Below are 7,184 nucleotides of genomic sequence, written 5' to 3'. Positions count from 1 at the left end.
ATGAAGACAGTGACCACTAGTACCATTCTGTGCTATTCCCCACTTTCTTAGGGCTGCTTTAACAAATTCCTATAGATTCGGCAATTTAAAACAACACACATTATTCTCCTGAAATTCTGGGGGTCAGAAGTCTTCACAATCAGTTTCACTGGGGCTGAAATGAAGATGTTGGTATGGTTGAACTTCCTCCAGTGGCTCTAGGAGAGAATTCTTTAGTTTGCTATTTGTTTTCAGCATCATGAAATGATTCCTTCATTCCTTAGATCATGGACCCTTCCTCCATTTTCAAAACCATCAGCATAGCATCTTGTTTTAGTCATTATGTTGCCTTCTGTTCAAATCTCCTTGTCTCTATTGTGACTGTTGGAGGAGGTCATGGAGAAGATATGACCACTGGTTGACCTCCGAGATGACCTGGGGCAATCGGAGGCTCCTCACCCTCTCCCCTGACTCGGAATATACACTCTGCCCACTGTTCCCACAGTGAGAGCTGTTTTCAAGGACACAGTCTTGAGAGAACAAAACATCTGGATTGAATAGGTGACAGAATCCTACTAAAGCCTCTAAGTTTTTCAGATTCTGGTGGACAAATCTACTCATCTTGTGGCCACCCAAGACAAATCTTTTATGTAAGTTCCTTGCTTAGTAAACCTGCCACTTACCAATCTGGAGTGGATGACCCCTTTCTTTGGTCTCTCCTTCCCCTCCTTATATGAAGGCCAGTTTGCAAACCAGTAGTAACCATCCTAAAGAAACACAATTGTCTGGATGTTAAGACTGATGGTGCTACACATACATTAAGGATATGAAAAGTTTTATTATTTACATGATTGAGCGGGGAGAGCAGGGCAAACCTGAAGCAGGTCTGAAAATGAGAGAGCAAAGAAAGTAGATTAGTCCGAATTTTAAAAAAATGAGTTTTTCATTGTGGTTAGGCAATGGGGGCCAGGGTGAGAGTTCCTGCATGTAGGCAGGGCCTTGTGTAGTTTGAATCTCTAACCATTGGCAAAGGAAGGAGTGCCCAGCCTTTCTTATCAACTGGCTTAAATGTAGGGCAGAAGGGGGAAGAAAAGGTATCAAGTTTAAAAGGTGTTAGTTAAACATCAAAAAATGGAGTTAGACTCCTCATGAGATAGCTTCCTTCTTGTAAGGACACTTGTGATTACATTTAGGGCCCATAAAGATGATCCAGAGTAGTCTCTCCATCTCAAGATCTTTAACTTCATCAAGTCAGCAAAGTCCTTTAGGGCATATAACATTCACAGGTTCCAAGGGATTAGGACCTGGGTATCTTTGCACACCATTATTCAGCCTACCATAACCTACCACTGATTTTGCACTGTTAGTGCAAATAGCAACATAGTGCAAAAGGAAAATAACTTCTCGATGTTATGAGAACAGTTGGCGTGGACCCCTTAAAAGGGTCTCAGGGTCCCCCACCGTTCCATGGGTCACACTTTGAGAACTGTTGCTCTGGGGTATGTAGGTAGAAGTAGACTTACTGAGTTCATAGGGATGTACATCTTCAATTTTACTTGATATTGTCAAATTCTTCTCCTTAAAGGTTGTAGCAATTTACATTCCCACCACCAAGATGGCAGGGTTCCTGTTTGCCCACATCTTCACCAAACCTGATATTATCAGATATAAGTTTTTTCCAACATGAAAGATGTGATACAATCTTATTCTTTTTTTTTAAAGATAGGTTTGTTTGTTTGTTTGTTTATTTATTTATTTATTTATTTGATCTCTGCACCCATTTGGGGCTTGAACTGATGACCCTGAGATCCAGAGTCAAATGCTTTTCCAACTAAGCCAGCCAGATACTCCAACACAAATCTTATTATTTTTTTAAGAAGTTCTTTTTTTTTTAAAGATTTTATTTATTTATTTGACAGACAGAGATCACAAGTAGGCAGAGAGAGAGAGAGAGAGGAGGAAGCAGGCTCCCCGCTGAGCAGAGATCCTGATGTGGGACTCCATCCCAGGACCCTGAGATCATGACCTGAGCCGAAGGCAGAAGTTTTAACCCACTGAGCCACCCAGGCGCCCCCACTAATCTTATCCTTGTTTTACTTTGTATTTCTCTGACTTTAAGTGAAGCTTTTTTAATGTATCTTTTGGCCAGTTTGTTTTCCTCTTTCTCCATCTATTTTTCTTTCTTTCTTTCTTTTTTTTTGCTTTTAAAATTTTAAAATTATTTTATTAACATATTATTAGCCCCAGGGGTACAAGTCTCTGAATCATCAGGCTTACACATTTCACAGCACTCACCATAGCACATACCCTCCCCAATGTCCATAACCCAACCACCCTCTCCGTAGCCCCCCTACCCCCAGCAACCCTCAGGTTGTTTTGTGAGATTGAGTCTCTTATGATTTGTCTCCCTCCTGATCCCATCTTATTTCATTTTTTCCTTTCCTATACCCCAAACTCTCTGCACTGCCTCTCAAATTCTTTATATCCATGAGATTATATGATAATTGTCTTTCTCTGATTGACTTATTTCGCTCAGCATAATACTAGTTCCATTCACGTCATTGCATGTGACAAGATTTCATTTCTTTTGATGGCCGCATAGTATTCCATTGTATATATATACCAGATTTTCTTTCTCCATTCATCTGTTGATGGACATCTAGGTTCTTTCCATAGTTTGGCTATTGTGGACATTACTGCTATAAACATTCAGGTTCACATGTCCCTTCCAATGCCTACATTTTTATCTTTAGGGTAAATACCAGTAGTTTGATTGTTAGGTCGTATGGTAGCTCTACATTCAACGTTTTGCGGAACCTCCATGCTGTTTTCCAGCATGCACCAGCTTGCATTCCCACCCACAGTGTTGCATCCTCACCAACATCTGTTGTTTCCTGACTTGTTAATTTTAGCCATTCTGACTGGTGTGAGGTGGTATCTCATTGTGGTTTTGATTTCTATTTCCCTGATGCCGAGTGAGATTGAACACTTTTTCATGTGTCTGTTGGTCATCTGGTTGTCTTCTTTGCAGAAATGTCTGTTCATGTCTTCTGTGCATTTCTTGATAGGATTATTTGTTCTTTGGGTGTTGAGTTTGATAAGTTCTTTATAGATTTTGGATACTAGCCCTTTATCTGATATGTAATTTATGAGTATCTTCTCCCATTCTGTCAGTTGTCTTTTAGTTTTGCTGACCATTTCCTTTGCTGTGCAAAAGCTTTTGATCTTGATGAAGTCCCAATAGTTCATTTTTGCCCTTGCTTCCCTTCCTTTAGTGATGTTTCTAGGAAGAAGTTGCTGTGTCTGAGGTCAAAGAGGTTGCTGCCTGTGTTCTCCTCAAGGATTTTGATGGATTCCTGTCTCACATTGAGATCTTTCATCCATTTGGAGTCTATTTTTGTGTGTGGTGTAAGGAAATGGTCCAGTTTCATTCTGCATGTGGCTGTCCAATTTTCCCAACACCATTTGTTGAAGAGACTGTCTTTTTTCCATTGGACATTCTTTCCTGCTTTGTCAAAGATTAGTTGGCCATAGAGTTGAGGGTCCATTTCTGGGCTCTCTATTGTGTTCCATTGATCTATGGGTCTGTTTTTGTGCCAGTACCATACTGTCTTGATGATGACAGCTTTGTAATAGAGCTTGAAGTCTGGAATTGTGATGCCACCAACTTTGGTTTTCTTTTTCAACATTCCTCTGGCTATTCGGGGTCTTTTCTGGTTCCGTACAAATTTTAGGATTATTTGTTCCATTTCTTGGAAAAAATTGATAGTATTTGATAGGGATTGCATTAAATGTGTAGATTGCTTTAGGTAGCATAGACATTTTCACAATATTTGTTCTTCCAGTCCATGAGCATGGAACATTTTTTCCATTTCTTTGTGTCTTCCTTTATTTGTTTAGGAGTACTTTATTTTTCTGAGTACAGGTTCTTTGCCTCTTTGGTTAGGTTTATTCCTAGGTATCTTGTGGTTTTGGGTGCAATTGTAAATGGGATCGACCCTGTAATTTCTCTTTCTTCTGTCTTGCTGTTGGTGTATAGAAATGCAACTGGTTTCTGTGCATTAATTTTATATCCTGACACTATACTGAATTCCTGTGTGAGGAGTTCTAGCAGTTTTGGAGTGGAATCTTTCAGGTTTTCCACATAAAGCATCATATCATCTGCAAAGAGTGAGAGTTTGACTTCTTCTTTGCTGAGTCGAATGCCTTTTATTTTTCATTGTTGTCTGATTGTTGAGGCTAGGACTTCTAGTACTATGTTGAGTAGCATTGGTGATAGTGGACATCCCAGCTGTGTTCCTGACCTTAGCAGAAAATCTGTCAGTTCTTCCCCATTGAGAATGATATTCACTGTGGGTTTTTCATAGATGGCTTTGATGGTATTGAGATATGTACCCTCTATCTCTACACTTTGAAGAATTTTGATAAAGATAGGCTGCTGTACTTTGTCAAATGCTTTTTCATTATCTACTGAGAGTATCATATGGTTCTTGTTCTTTCTTTTATTAATGTATTGTATCACATTGGTTGATTTGCAGATGTTGAACTAACCTTGCAGTCCAGGAATAAATCCCACTTGGTCATGGTGAATAATCCTTTTAATGTACTGTTGGATCCTATTGGCTAGTATTTTGGTGAGAATTGTTGCATCCGTGTTCATCAAGGATATTGGTCTATAATTCTTTTTGATGGTGTCTTTGTCTGGTTTTGGGATCAAGGTAATGCTGGCCTCATAAAATGAGTTTGGAAATTTTCCTTCCATCTACATTTTTTTGGAACAGTTTCAGGAGAGGTGTTAATTATTCTTTAAATGTTTGATAGAATTCCCCTGGGAAGCTGTCTGGCCCTGGGCTCTTGTTTGTTGGGAGATTTTTGATGACTGCTTCAATCTCCTTACTGGTTATGGGTCTGTTCAGGTTTCCTGTTTCTTCCTGGTTCAGTCTTGGTAGTTTATATGTCTCTAGGAATGCATCCATTTCTTCTAGGTTGTCAAATTTGCTGGCGTATAATTTCTCACAATATGTTCTTGTAATTGTATTTCTTTGATGTTGGTTGTGATCTCTCCTCTTTCATTCATGATTTTATTTATTTGGGTTCTTTCTCTTTTCTTTTTGGTAAGTCTGGTCAGAAGTTTATCAATCTTATTAGTGCCTTCAAAAACCAGCTCCTAGTTTCATTGATTTATTCTACTGTTCTTTTGGTTTCTATTTCATTAATTTCTGCTCTGATTTTTATGATTTCTCTTCTTCTGCTGGCTTTAGGCTTTCTTTGCTGTTCTTTCTCCAACTCCTTTAGGTGTAGGGTTAGGTTGTGTACTTGAGACCTTTCTTGCTTCTTGAGAAAGGCTTGTATAGCTATACACTTTCCTCTCAGGACTGCCTTTGCTGTGTCCCAAAGATTTTGAACAGTAGTGTTTTCATTTTCATTTGTCTCCATGAATTTTTTCAATTCTTCTTTAATTTCCTGGTTGGCCCATTCATCCTTTAGTAGGATGCTCTTTAGCTTCCATGTATTTGAGTTCTTTCCAACTTTGCTCTTGTGACTGAGTTCTAGCTTCAGAGCATTGTGGTCTGAATGATAATTGTCATTCTCAACTCTAGTTCTGACATATTACCAATGTCTATATTGATTAGGTCCCTAGCCGTCGATACTGCCTCTTGTTATTTGTGTGTGTGTGTGTGTGTGTGTGTGTGTGTGTGTGTTGAGTTTTTCTGCCTTGTCATTTTATCCAGATAAGAATATATGAATGAGAGAGTAAAATACTAAAACATGCTGGAGCTAGATTTAGGGTATATTTTGATCTATTAGAAGAAATTATATCCCAAAATTTTAAAGAAAAAGAACCTATATGTACACAAAATAAGGTTTAATAAAATGAAGGGATAAAAGATGAGTATAACCATGAAAATTTAAAAAGCTCTTTTTTAAAAAAAGAGTATTGATAAGATAAAATAGTTTAAAATGTTAAAAGAGGAAAAGGGAGAGTTAAAAAAAAGAATAAGAAAAAACTAAAATTAAAAAAATTCAACTTTGCAAGACTAAAGGATCATGCAAAAAAAGCCATGAATTTTATGTGTTGCTTTCCCCTAGCTCCAGAGTTCTGCAGTTCTCATTGATCGGTAAACTTGGTCTTGGCTGGATGTTTTTGCTGATCTTCTGGGGGAGGGGCCTGTTGCAGTGATTCTCAAATGTCTTTCACAGAGGTGGAATGGCACTGCCCTTGCCAGGGGCCAGCTAAGTAATCTGCTTGGGTTTGCTCTTGGGAGCTTTTGTTCCCTGAATGCTTTCTGTAGAGCTCTGGAGGACAGGAATGAAAATGGTGGCCTCCCAATCTCCAGCCCCATAGCAGCTGAGAGCTCGGGGCCCCACTCTTCAGTGTACCCTCAGAGAAAAGCAGTCAATGGTCTGTCCCTACGAGGGACACTGTTCCTACGAGGATTCCACCTCTACTTAGCCTCTGGAGTGTTGTCCCTCAGTGGAGCAGACTTCTGAAAGTTCCATTTTTGTGCTCTGCTGCTCCACCGCTTGCCGGGAGCTGGGCCCTCCGCCCATGGTCTATCTTCCTGTCACTTCAGATTCACTTCTCCTCATGTCCTACCTTCCCGAAAGTGGTCAGTTTTCTGTTCCTAGAATTGCTGCTCTTCTTTTCTGTCTCCTCTTTGCCTTAGTGTGGGCCCCAGTCAGCTGTTGCAGCTATGGAAAACAGCTAGAACTCCAAGAAAAACTCATTTCTGGCAAGAAACCCCAGCCAAATGTCCTCATTACCAAGCCCTGGTGCAGTGGTGCCATGGAGTCAGGTGTCGTGGGGACAGCCCCAGAGTGCTGAAAGTTCCTGGCCTGCTTCCTCCTGCAGAGACGTAGCTGCGAGTGGCTGTGGTGGCAGCATCGAAGATGTCTGCCAAGAATTTCGAACTCAGGGATGGTGACTGGATTTTCCCTGACAAAAAGTGAGTTCATGAAGGGTCACGAATTGGGGCAGGGTTTATCGGTGGAAGTTTTTCTGGGTTCGCTCAACATTTTCTGTTCTCACGGTCTGGTACCTCAAGCCGGGTTGAGGCATTGAACTGCCAGCTCCCAGGCGAGAAGAAGTCTTCAGTCTTTTCTCTATGAGCTCTTTCAGGAGGCTTTGTGTTGAGTAGGTCTCCAGGTTTCCTCCACTTTGTCTTTCTAAGGCAGGCCCTCTTTTTTGAGAGTGAGATGGCATG

Source organism: Mustela erminea, chromosome X (genome assembly GCF_009829155.1).
Source record: "Mustela erminea isolate mMusErm1 chromosome X, mMusErm1.Pri, whole genome shotgun sequence".
NCBI classification, from domain to species: domain Eukaryota; kingdom Metazoa; phylum Chordata; class Mammalia; order Carnivora; family Mustelidae; genus Mustela; species Mustela erminea.
This window is presented reverse-complemented; position numbering follows the sequence as displayed.